The sequence below is a fragment of the Euprymna scolopes genome, chromosome 23, assembly GCF_053919585.1.
Source record: "Euprymna scolopes isolate OS-2025 chromosome 23, ASM5391958v1, whole genome shotgun sequence".
NCBI classification, from domain to species: Eukaryota; Metazoa; Mollusca; class Cephalopoda; order Sepiida; family Sepiolidae; genus Euprymna; species Euprymna scolopes.
Window position 1 is genome coordinate 12364565 of NC_136504.1, and position 13457 is coordinate 12378021.

A 13457-nucleotide genomic window follows, 5' to 3' on the forward strand; every position below is an offset into this window, starting at 1 on the left:
TGTATTCAAAAATAAAAACGAATTCACAAGAATGAGAACTTAACATTTTTACTTTATTTACAAATAAATGAAAAATTAAACTGAAGTCATTTTGTTGGTTTGCTATCAAGAGAGAATTGAATATTCCTATAAATATTTTTTGTGTTATATTGTATATTTTATATTCAAAAACTAAATCTTGGTATTTGTTGTTTTATTAGTTGATAGTTGTAAGTTGGCATAGTAATTAACATGTCCCTATACAGAGTGGAACAATAAAATTGTTGCCCTAAAAAAGACAACATGATTCCATTTCCGTCTGATGAAAACCGTTTTCTTTTTTTTTTTTTATAGACCATCTACTAGTTGTCCAGTTGTGTACAAATCCCAACAGCGATAGGAGTCTTTTATCATGTTTGAAAGTGACACAATGTTCCATGAGCGAGATTGGAGATGCACCGCTGTACAACTCATGCTCTCTACTAATCCAAGTTACGACAAGACCATTGCCAACACCCTCAAAATGCAAATCTGGACAGTCCAATGCTTGAGGACATGCCCAGGATGATGAAAACAAAGTTTCCAGCTATGATTATGGTCTTTGGTGTGGTTTCAAGTGAGGGCCACATCATGTCACCTAACATTTTCGAAGTCGGCTTGAAAGTCAACACCAAAGTGTACCTGGATGTGGTGATCCCCCAGTGCAATCAGGTGGCCACTGGCACACTCTGGGTGTGGCAGTAGGACTCGGTACCAGCCCAGAAGTCCAAAGAAACCCAGGCTTGGTTTCAAAAGGAGTGCTACGACTTTGTACCCTTCTCTCACTGGCCCTCTTCTTTCCTCGACCTGAACTCGCTGGACTACTTCGTTTGGTCATACATCGAGAACATCACCAACATGACCTCCCACAACACCAAAGTAAGTATGATCATCGCCATCCCCCGAGTATTCGCTGAGCTCCTGTCAACGCTTGTGGAAAAGACATGGTCCCAGTTTCGTACCCATATGGAGGCAGTGATTGAGACTGAAGGCAGCTACATTGAATAGATGTCAGCTCTACTACACAATCAAGTTACCTTAATTGATTTTTTCAACAAAAGTTTTAAAAATAAAGCTGTAGTGTTGTTTTCTTTAGGGTGACAAATTTATCGTTTCATCTTGTACAGTACATGATATACGATGAGAAATTGACCCTCATTAGATTTATATAATTTCTGTTATAGTGCTCTGGGTTAAAGAAATAATGGGACTCATTACCGAATTATACTGAATGTGAACAAAATAAATTTATCTATAAATATAACAGCGAAAATGTATGTATGTGTGTGTGTTCGCTTTTTCTGTGTGTCTACAAAAGGCTTCTTTCAGAGAAGCGGTCGGTCGGTTCACAACTTTTTAAAACTTTTTATATCACATACAAATTGTAATATCTCACACTTAACAATGAAGCTCGCCTGTCTATTTAATTTGCTCGATTTTGGGAAGATAAATATTCAATATTTGTCGCTCGCCGCATGTGGGTTAGTCTTTTTCCTATAACATCTTCGGGGGGAAAAAAAAGCGTTCAGCAATAAATGAATACTATCCCGCAGTCAAAACTTGACCTCATTTAAAACGTGCACCTGCTAAATCCAACTAATTAAATAAATTCAAACGTGTTTCCATTAGCATCTTGCGGTGGGGCAATGGTTAACATCGCACGTTTTTTTTTTTCACACTTTAATTTACAACTTTGCCTCAACGGTTCGGGTTTGATCCTCATACTTTTTTTTTTAACCCCCCCAAACACCCGGGCAACGCTGGGTACCCCTCGCTAAGCGAAAATGTATGTATGTCTGCTAAAAACTTTCGACAGACAGAACAAAAATTCACAAATTTGGTCTCATATGAAAGCCCCATCCTTCGCCCGACAAATATCGAAAAATTGGCCAAAAACGTTAATTTTTTCACCCTGAAATCAACACTTTCCTACACGGGGGGGGGGGGGGCAACAAAAACCAACCTCTCATGACGAGATCAGTTCCACGCATGCGTCAGACGACGTCATGACCTGATTTAGTTTAAATATTTGAAGAACTGAGAGAATTTCATGTGTGTTGTGTTAGGTAAGTTGGTTAGAGCGTTGGGTCATTATCTAAATGTTTTGGGTTCGAATCATGGTGTGAGATTTTTTTTTTTGATTTTTTAAATTTTAATATTGAAGCAGTGTTATTTAAGCCATTTTTCACGTAACGTTCATTTTTCTGTTTTTTTTTTTTTACTTCGCTTATTCTTAGGTTTTCATTAAACCCCCACCCCCGACCGACCACCCACCGATTTTTAAAATTTTAATATCGAAACAGGCTTATTTAAGCCATTTTTCATGTGTTTTTTTTTAGTTTTTATTTTTCAGTTTTTTTAAAGCAGTTTTAACGTTCGTTTTTCTGTTTTCTTTTTCGTTTTTGTTTTTTCGATTCTTACATTTAACACCGTTCGTTTGCCTTACATTAGTTTTTTTTGTGTTTTTTGTTTTGAGATAGTAGTGTCATCAGTATAAATGTTTACAAATGACCTTAGGATATAATTTGGGAGATCATTGATGTAGATCAGGAATAGAGTTGGGTCCAGGATGGATCCATGAGGAACTCCAGCATTAATGATGAACTCACTTACTGGATTCAATGGAGGAGAGGCTAGTTTACGACATTAAAATTTAATGTATCTTTTCTTTCTTTATGATTTAAATAAGGAATTTACAATATCTAGTGGTAAATTTTAATTTACAAGATAAATAGAACAGGACATCATTATAATAATTAATAGACTTATAGTATTAGCAAACAAGTTTGCATATCAGACTTTTTTTTAACAATTAAACATTTAGAAAATTATATGAACAAAGAGAAAAATTAGTAAATAAGAAAAAAAAAAGAAGATTTTTCTTGAATATAATAGACATTGCATGTTTGTTGGTAACAATTATCTCTGAAATTCTAACAAGTCAAGACTGCAAGATAAATATTTTCCAAAAGTGAAAAGAAATTAAAGACAAGAACAGAATTTGTAGCAAATGATTATTTTATTTATTTTACAGTTTTACTGGTCAGAATTTAGAAAAGCACAATCAACTGATGAAATAGTTTACACAATGTTGATGTTATTCTATTGAAAATGTTGAATTAGCATTATCTGGATTATTGTAAATCTCTCAAGCCTAATTTCATCTGATCCATGTTAACCGTTAAGCATAATTGGCAATTATGACTGCAGAAAGGGAAAAAGCCCAAGCAACATATACTAGCAAAAGTACCCGTCGTTGACTGGGTTCAAAAACAACTTGCAGAAAATGGACTCTGATTTATTAAAGTATGATAGATTATGAAAAGGAAGGGTTGTAAAGAGATAGCTTCGAAGTCGGGGGGTATCAAAACCAAAGCAAAATATGATGAAAGTAAAAATAAAATAGATAAACCCCATAATTTATTATACCATACCTGTTCACACTGAAACACTTATCACAATATTCTGTGGATCTATATTAAAAAACCTTGTTAAACTTTGTGGCATATTTCCATTCTATGGAGGTTAGGCGTGAACAAACACCCCATAATTTTATTATACCATATTTCTTCAAACTGAAACATAATTATCAAAGTATACTTACACAGATAGATATGAAAAGTCTTTATTAAAGTTTGTGCCTATTTCCATTCTATGGAGGCCAGGCGCGAACGCAGATGCCACAATTTTATTATACCATTCCTATTTAAGTTAAAACATACTTATCAAAGTATTCTTATGTACATCTATATCAAAAACACTTGTAAACGTTTTTTTTTTTAATTTTAAAATTTTTTATCTCCATACTTTGTGGACCAGGTGCAAACGCAGACCCCACAATTTTTATGAACCACCATTCTGCAGGATCAAACATACCCATTCCTGTTTCTCAATACATCTTCTATCATTATATGTAATCAGTTTTTTAAAATAGTCAACCATATAGGAGCCTATTCATGACCACACACACACACACACACACACACACACACACACACACATTCAGCTTTATATTATAGATATATATACTAGCATTTCAGCCCAGTGTTGCCCGGGTGTTTGGAGGTGTATGTTGAACAAAAAAAAAAAAAAAAAAGTGGTAGTAGGAAGGTAGGTTCGAACCCGTACCGTGAAGGAGGAAAAGAACGGGGGAAAAACATGACATCTTTGCTGTTACGACCACCGCCAAACCAGAAGTGACGTAGGTTTAAATTAAGGCTAGACAATTGAAAAGAGGGGATGACTTTCGAAAATATTGGCGAAAAAAGCGACCCCGCCATCTGTAGAAAAGTGCCGAGTTGAGAATGAAGAAATTAATGGTTTTAGCCAATTTTTTGGTATTTGTCATCTGAAGGCTCGAGCTTCCAAACGATACTGATCTTGTGAAAATCCGTCAGCTCTGTCAAAAGTTTTAGGCAGACATGCAAAAATACATACATTTATATATTGGTAGCTCAAATTTTCGACCCAAACCAATTAAAAAGCTTGCCCATCTCTGAATACCCTTTATGCAAAATTTCAAATGTTTAGACCAGAAATTGTCTGAGTAATTTGGCAGAGACTGCAGAGGTCAATTTTTTTAAAACTTTGACGCCTATTATGACCCCTTAAAATTTATTCTTTTGGGCTCAAATCAAGTTTTTAAGTTAGATCCATGTCCAAGGTACCTATATCTAAAATTTCAAGTGTTTAGACCCAAAATTGTCGGAGGAGTTTGGTAGAGTTCTCAAAGGTCAAATCGTTGAACTTTGACCCCTTAACATCCAAATTTCTGGCCGAAAACGGATTGCAAAGATTTTCCCAAATCTCAATACCCTGTATATTAAATTTTGAGTCTGTAGACTGAAAATTGACTGAGTTATTGCGTAGGGAAATGTACACAGACAGGCACACACACGCGCACACACACAATGTAGCAGATGCTTTTACCGGCTAAAAACCCAATAAAAGAATAGTCCCCCCAAAAAATGCAATTGCACCGTTCTACAACTTTGTGTCCCAGCTGAGATGCACTTTGAAAAATATGAAGACAGACCTGGTGAGTTTTATAAATTAGATAAAATAAGTTCAAATGTATTGAACTAAAAAAGCAATATATTTTCAAGTGCTCAATTCATATGTAAAGCTATTATAAGTGAAATTATATTAACATAAGAAAATTGTTGAACTTTAGATGAGACAACATCATCGAAATGATGATTAAAGGTTTTTCTGATGTTTATATAATCAGACTAAAAAAATTCACCTAAAAGTAAAAATGACTTCAAACTCATTACTGCTTATCAAACAATGGGGAGACGATTAAGAGGTGACCAGAAAGGACAAAATTGATTTCAGAAATTTCATACCAATAAGCTGAAGAAGATCGAGGACAGCCATGCACTTTTGACTATAAATAGTTAAAAGCAATTGTTGAAAGGCATTTGATGTGAGTATTTCAATACTATCAAACCATCTGGAGCAAATTTATGAGGCAAAAAAGTTTGATAAATTGGATCCAAGTGAATTGATTAAGAAAATGTTTATTACAATCATTATTTTATTATTAGTTGATTAAGAAAATATTTATTACAATCATTATTTTATTATTAGTTGAATAAGAAAATATTTATTACAATCATTATTTTATTATTAGTTGAATAAGAAAATATTTATTACAATCATTATTTTATTATTAGTTGAATAAGAAAATATTTATTACAATCATTATTTTATTATTAGTTGATTAAGAAAATATTACAATCATTATTTTATTATTAGTTGAATAAGAAAATATTTATTACAATCATTATTTTATTATTAGTTGAATAAGAAAATATTTATTACAATCATTATTTTATTATTAGTTGAATAAGAAAATATTTATTACAATCATTATTTTATTATTAGTTGAATAAGAAAATATTTATTACAATCATTATTTTATTATTAGTTGATTAAGAAAATATTACAATCATTATTTTATTATTAGTTGAATAAGAAAATATTTATTACAATCATTATTTTATTATTAGTTGAATAAGAAAATATTACAAACATTATTTTATTATTAGTTGATTAAGAAAATATTTATTACAATCATTATTTTATTATTAGTTGAATAAGAAAATATTTATTACAATCATTATTTTATTATTAGTTGAATAAGAAAATATTTATTACAATCATTATTTTATTATTAGTTGAATAAGAAAATATTTATTACAATCATTATTTTATTATTAGTTGAATAAGAAAATATTTATTACAATCATTATTTTATTATTAGTTGATTAAGAAAATATTTATTACAATCATTATTTTATTATTAGTTGATTAAGAAAATATTTATTACAATCATTATTTTATTATTAGTTGAATAAGAAAATATTTATTACAATCATTATTTTATTATTAGTTGAATAAGAAAATATTTATTACAATCATTATTTTATTATTAGTTGAATAAGAAAATATTTATTACAATCATTATTTTATTATTAGTTGAATAAGAAAATATTACAAACATTATTTTATTATTAGTTGAATAAGAAAATATTTATTACAATCATTATTTTATTATTAGTTGAATAAGAAAATATTTATTACAATCATTATTTTATTATTAGTTGATTAAGAAAATATTTATTACAATCATTATTTTATTATTAGTTAAAGAAGAAAATATTTATTACAATCATTATTTTATTATTAGTTGAATAAGAAAATATTACAATCATTATTTTATTATTAGTTGAATAAGAAAGTATTTATTACAATCATTATTTTATTATTAGTTGAATAAGAAAATATTTATTACAATCATTATTTTATTATTAGTTGAATAAGAAAATATTTATTACAATCATTATTTTATTATTAGTTGATTAAGAAAATATTTATTACAATCATTATTTTATTATTAGTTGAATAAGAAAATATTTATTACAATCATTATTTTATTATTAGTTAAAGAAGAAAATATTTATTACAATCATTATTTTATTATTAGTTGATTAAGAAAATATTTATTACAATCATTATTTTATTATTAGTTGAATAAGAAAATATTTATTACAATCATTATTTTATTATTAGTTGAATAAGAAAATATTTATTACAATCATTATTTTATTATTAGTTGAATAAGAAAATATTTATTACAATCATTATTTTATTATTAGTTGAATAAGAAAATATTTATTACAATCATTATTTTATTATTAGTTGATTAAGAAAATATTTATTACAATCATTATTTTATTATTAGTTGATTAAGAAAATATTTATTACAATCATTATTTTATTATAAGTTGATTAACAAAATATTAACTACAATCATTATTTTATTATTAGTTGATTAAGAAAATATTACAATCATTATTTTATTAGTTGAATAAGAAAATATTTATTACAATCATTATTTTATTATTAGTTGATTAAGAAAATATTTATTACAATCATTATTTTATTATTAGTTGATTAAGAAAATATTTATTACAATCATTATTTTATTATTAGTTGAATAAGAAAATATTTATTACAATCATTATTTTATTATTAGCTGAATAAGAACATATTTATTACAATCATTATTTTATTATTAGTTAACTAAGAAAATATTTATTACAATCATTATTTTATTATCAGTTGATTAAGAAAATATTTATTACAATCATTATTTTATTATTAGTTAACTAAGAAAATATTACAATCATTATTTTATTATTAGTTGAATAAGAAAATATTTATTACAATCATTATTTTATTATCAGTTGATTAAGAAAATATTTATTACAATCGTTATTTTATTATTAGTTAACTAAGAAAATATTTATTACAATCGTTATTTTATTATTAGTTAACTAAGAAAATATTTATTACAATCATTATTTTATTATCAGTTGATTAAGAAAATATTTATTACAATCATTATTTTATTATTAGTTGATTAAGAAAATATTTATTACAATCATTATTTTATTATTAGTTAACTAAGAAAATATTTATTACAATCATTATTTTATTATCAGTTGAATAAGAACATATTTATTACAATCATTATTTTATTATTAGTTAACTAAGAAAATATTACAATCATTATTTTATTATTAATTGATTAAGAAAATATTTATTATAATCGTTATTTTATTATTAGTTGATTAAGAAAGTATTTATTACAATCATTATTTTATTATTAGTTGATTAAGAAAATATTACAATCATTATTTTATTATTAGTTGAATAAGAAAATGTTTTTTATAATCATTATTTTATTATTAGTTGAATAAGAAAATATTTATTAAAATCATTATTTTATTATTAGTTGATTACGAAAATATTTATTACAATCATTATTTTATTATTATTATTATTTTTTTTTTTTTATTACATTTTCATCCCAAACAAGGCACATTTCCACTTTGGTGTAGGGGGCTACTATCAGGGGAAACATCTACTGGGGTAGTATGTAGGGATTAGGGCAGCGAGATGTTGGTTCACGTTGCACTTGAACTTATGCATGTCAGTACAGTTGGGGAAGCAGTGACCTGGAATGGAATTCCGAAGTCTAGCAGTTCTGGGGAAGAAACTACTGGAGTAGAAAGATCTTTTACATCTAGGGATCTCTACAGTGTGGGGGTGGGATTTTGCAGCTTGTCGGGTCTGTCGAGGGTGTTCACGTCGTGGGGGCACAAGTGCTTGCAGTTCATCAGAGCATTCACCATTATAATACTTGTAGAACAGGCAGAGGGATGCAACATTTCGACGATGGGACAGAGGCTGAAGCTTAGATGCCAGTTTAGGGCCTATCAGATTTGCGACTCTCTTTTGAACCCTGTCAAGGGGCGAGAGACTAGTAGCCGATGCACCAGCCCAAATATGACAGCAATACTCCATACATGGGCGAATAGTGGCCTTATAGAGGTACAGGATACTTTCGGTTGTTAGAAATTTTCTAGCACGGTAGAGAGAGCCCACCTTCCTCGCAGTGGCCCTGGCAATGCCCTCGATGTAATTGTTCCAACTCATGTTTCCTGTGAACGTTAGGCCAAGGAGCTTGAGAAACGTACTCTCAGATAAAGAGTTGTTGGTCATTGCTATAGGTGGTAGAGAAGGTTTCTTGTAATTATTGAATGAAACCAGTTTTGTCTTGGCGGCATTGAACGTGACCATCCATTTTTGTCCCCATTCCACTACTGATTGGAGGTCATCCTCTAGTGTTTCTGCCATTACTTTAGATATATGTTCATTTGTTTTCCTGTCGTGCCTGCTATAGAGTGTGGTGTCATCAGCATATATACCCATCTCAGAGGCAATTTTGTCGGGGAGGTCATTTATGAATATCAGGAACAGCAGAGGTCCAAGGATAGATCCCTGGGGCACTCCCGCATTTATATCATATTGTTAAGATGTACGACCGTCGAGGACAACCTGGATTTTTCTCTTATCTAAGAAGGATTTAATTATGTTAAGTATTCTACCAGTGATACCGTAAGATCTAATCTTCCTGAGGAGACTCATGCCATACCCTGTCAAAAGCCTTAGATATATCTAGAGCTACCGCTCTGCCCTCTCCCGCTTTGTCCAGTGAATGGTATATGCGTTCAGAGATTACAGTGAGGATGTCTGCCGTGGAACGGGCTTGTCTAAATCCATATTGATGGTCGGTCAGAAGTTTAGCATCTGTAAGGTGCTGAACTAGAGCATGGTTAATTAAGGTCTCAAATATTTTGGCAAAAAGTGGGAGGAGGCTAATAGGGCGATAATTTAATGGGTCAGTTCTTTCGCCAGAATTCTTGAATACTGGTACCACAGAAGCAATTTTCCAACAGCCCGGAAAGCAAGATTCATTAAGGCATTTGTTGTAGAGTTTGGAGAGAACTGGAGCTACTTCGGCTGAGCACTTTTTTAATAGCACAGCTGGGATGAGGTCGGGTCCACATGCTTTTTAAGTGTCAAGGTTTTTTATGATAGCATGCACCTGAGCAGGGGTGATTATCAGATCGTCTAGCGTGGCATCTCTCCGCATAGGAAATTGAGGTAGGGGTGGTTTAGAGGGTCCAGTGTGGAGTTTGAGGCAAACCGACTGGCAACCAGGTTAGCCTTCTCGGTTGCTGAGCAAAGAACCTCGTGATTGTTGGTTAGTGGGGGAATTGTTGATTAAGTGAATAAGAAAATATTTATTACAATCATTATTTTATTATTAGTTAAATAAGAAAATATTTATTACAATCATTATTTTATTATTAGTTGATTAAGAAAATATTTATTACAATCATTATTTTATTAGTTGAATAAGAAAATATTTATTACAATCATTATTTTATTAGTTGAATAAGAAAATATTTATTACAATCATTATTTTATTAGTTGAATAAGAAAATATTTATTACAATCATTATTTTATTATTAGTTAAATAAGAAAATATTTATTACAATCATTATTTTATTATTAGTTGATTAAGAAAATATTTATTACAATCATTATTTTATTATTAGTTGATTAAGAAAATATTTATTACAATCATTATTTTATTAGTTGAATAAGAAAATATTTATTACAATCATTATTTTATTAGTTGAATAAGAAAATGTTTTTTACAATCATTATTTTATTATTAGTTGAATAAGAAAATATTTATTACAATCATTATTTTATTATTAGTTGAATAAGAAAATATTTATTACAATCATTATTTTATTATTAGTTGATTAAGAAAATATTTATTACAATCATTATTTTATTATTAGTTGATTAAGAAAATATTTATTACAATCATTATTTTATTATTTGATGAATAAGAAAATATTTATTACAATCATTATTTTATTATTAGTTGATTAAGAAAATATTTATTACAATCATTATTTTATTATTAGTTGATTAAGAAAATATTTATTACAATCATTATTTTATTATTAGTTGAATAAGAAAATATTTATTACAATCATTATTTTATTATTAGTTGATTAAGAAAATATTACAATCATTATTTTATTATTAGTTGATTAAGAAAATATTTATTACAATCATTATTTTATTATTAGTTGATTAAGAAAATATTACAATCATTATTTTATTATTAGTTGATTAAGAAAATATTTATTACAATCATTATTTTATTATCAGTTGAATAAGAAAATATTTATTACAATCATTATTTTATTATTTGATGAATAAGAAAATATTTATTACAATCATTATTTTATTATTAGTTGAATAAGAAAATATTTATTACAATCATTATTTTATTATTAGTTGATTAAGAAAATATTCATTACAATCATTATTTTATTATTAGTTAAAGAAGAAAATATTTATTACAATCATTATTTTATTATTAGTTGATTAAGAAAATATTTATTACAATCATTATTTTATTATTAGTTGAATAAGAAAATATTCATTACAATCATTATTTTATTATTAGTTAAAGAAGAAAATATTTATTACAATCATTATTTTATTATTAGTTGAATAAGAAAATATTCATTACAATCATTATTTTATTATTAGTTAAAGAAGAAAATATTTATTACAATCATTATTTTATTATTAGTTGATTAAGAAAATATTTATTACAATCATTATTTTATTATTAGTTGATTAAGAAAATATTCATTACAATCATTATTTTATTATTAGTTGATTAAGAAAATATTTATTACAATCATTATTTTATTAGTTGAATAAGAAAATATTTATTAAATCATTATTTTATTATTAGTTGATTAAGAAAATATTTATTACAATCATTATTTTATTATTAGTTAAAGAAGAAAATATTTATTACAATCATTATTTTATTATTAGTTAAATAAGAAAATATTTATTACAATCATTATTTTATTAGTTGAATAAGAAAATATTTATTAAATCATTATTTTATTATTAGTTGATTAAGAAAATATTACAATCATTATTTTATTATTAGTTGAATAAGAACATTTTTATTACAATCATTATTTTATTATTAGTTGAATAAGAAAATATTTATTACAATCATTATTTTATTATTAGTTGAATAAGAAAATATTACAATCATTATTTTATTAGTTGAATAAGAAAATGTTTTTTTCAATCATTATTTTATTATTAGTTGATTAAGAAAATATTACAATCATTATTTTATTAGTTGAATAAGAAAATATTAATTACAATCATTATTTTATTATTACTTGAATAAGAAATTATTTATTACAATCATTATTTTATTATTAGTTGAATAAGAAAATATTTATTACAATCATTTTTTTACAAACAATCAAATGGAGCAAGAGTTAGGATTCTTTCTCTTACCTTTAATCTTGTAAAGTGTCCAGAAACTCCTTTTTAATATTGTTATTAATGTTGTACTAGACGCTGTGTAAAAAAACGGACACATGTCCGTCGTGTTTTCCTGGACTTACAGCTGACTCCATCCATCTCGGCAGAGTCATTGAATATTTAGCTGTGCACATTCCTTGAAAATAAAATGAAAATAAAATAAAGTCATTTTGTCAGATTTTCTAAAATAATTGATATATTAGGTTATTGCAAAAACAATATCGTTATCTCACATGCTATTTTTATATATGATTTCTGAATTCATTGATATATATATAGCCATGTTATATATCATTTTAAAGCACGTTTTTCGCTCTAGCGAATCGTGTGCATTTGTTACTGTTCTCAATTTCTTCATTCATTTTTTTGCAGGTTTTTCGACAGCATGGACAAAATTAAAATCCATACGATTTTTTTGTTCCAGTTCAAACTAAGCTGAAAAGCTGGCAATCAAACAGCTCATGATATCAATGATGCGTTTGGCCCAGGAACCACTAATGAATGTGTGCCACAACGGTGGTTCAAGAAATTTCAAAATGGTGACAAGAGCCTCGAAGATGAAGATGGTCACGGCCAGCCGCCCGACCAACTGCGGTTGATAACGAACATTTGAAAGCTTTAATTGAAGCTGATCCTCACAAAACCACATGAGAAGTTGCTGTTGAACTTAAGGTGGACCACTCAACAGTCATTCGCTATTTAAAGCAAAGAGGGAAGTCAAAAAAGTTGCATAAATGGGTGCCACATGAATTGAACGATAATAAAAAATAATCATTTTCAGGGGTCTTCTATGCTCCTTCTGTGCAACAAAAACGACCCATTTCTTGAGCGGATTGTGGCATGTAATGAGAAGTGGATCCTCTATGACAATCGGCGACATTCGGCACAGTGGTTGGATGCCAGAGAAACTCCACAACACTTTCCAAAGGCGAAATTGCACCAAAAAAAGGTTATAGTGACTGTTTGATGGCCTGCGCCTAGTCTCATCCATTCAGCTTCTTGAATCTGGGTGAAATGATTACGACTGAAAAGTACACCCGACAAATTCACGAAATGCATCAGAAGCTCCAACATATGTGCCTGAGATTAGGTCAATATGAAGGAACCAATTCTCCTCCATGACAACGCTCGA

General features: G+C 28.1%; 1 protein-coding gene across 7 annotated transcripts in view; it reads right to left on the minus strand.

Annotated features, from left to right (window-relative positions):
- The window catches only part of LOC145245758 (uncharacterized), a 315536-nt gene that overhangs the window by 264450 nt on the left and 37629 nt on the right, over window positions 1-13457 (minus strand). For all 7 annotated transcript variants that reach the window (XM_080107360.1, XM_080107362.1, XM_080107361.1 and 4 more), the window contains exon 2: window positions 12299-12461. The gene's annotated coding sequence lies outside the window, so the exon portion shown is untranslated. The remainder of the gene's footprint in view (window positions 1-12298; window positions 12462-13457) is intronic.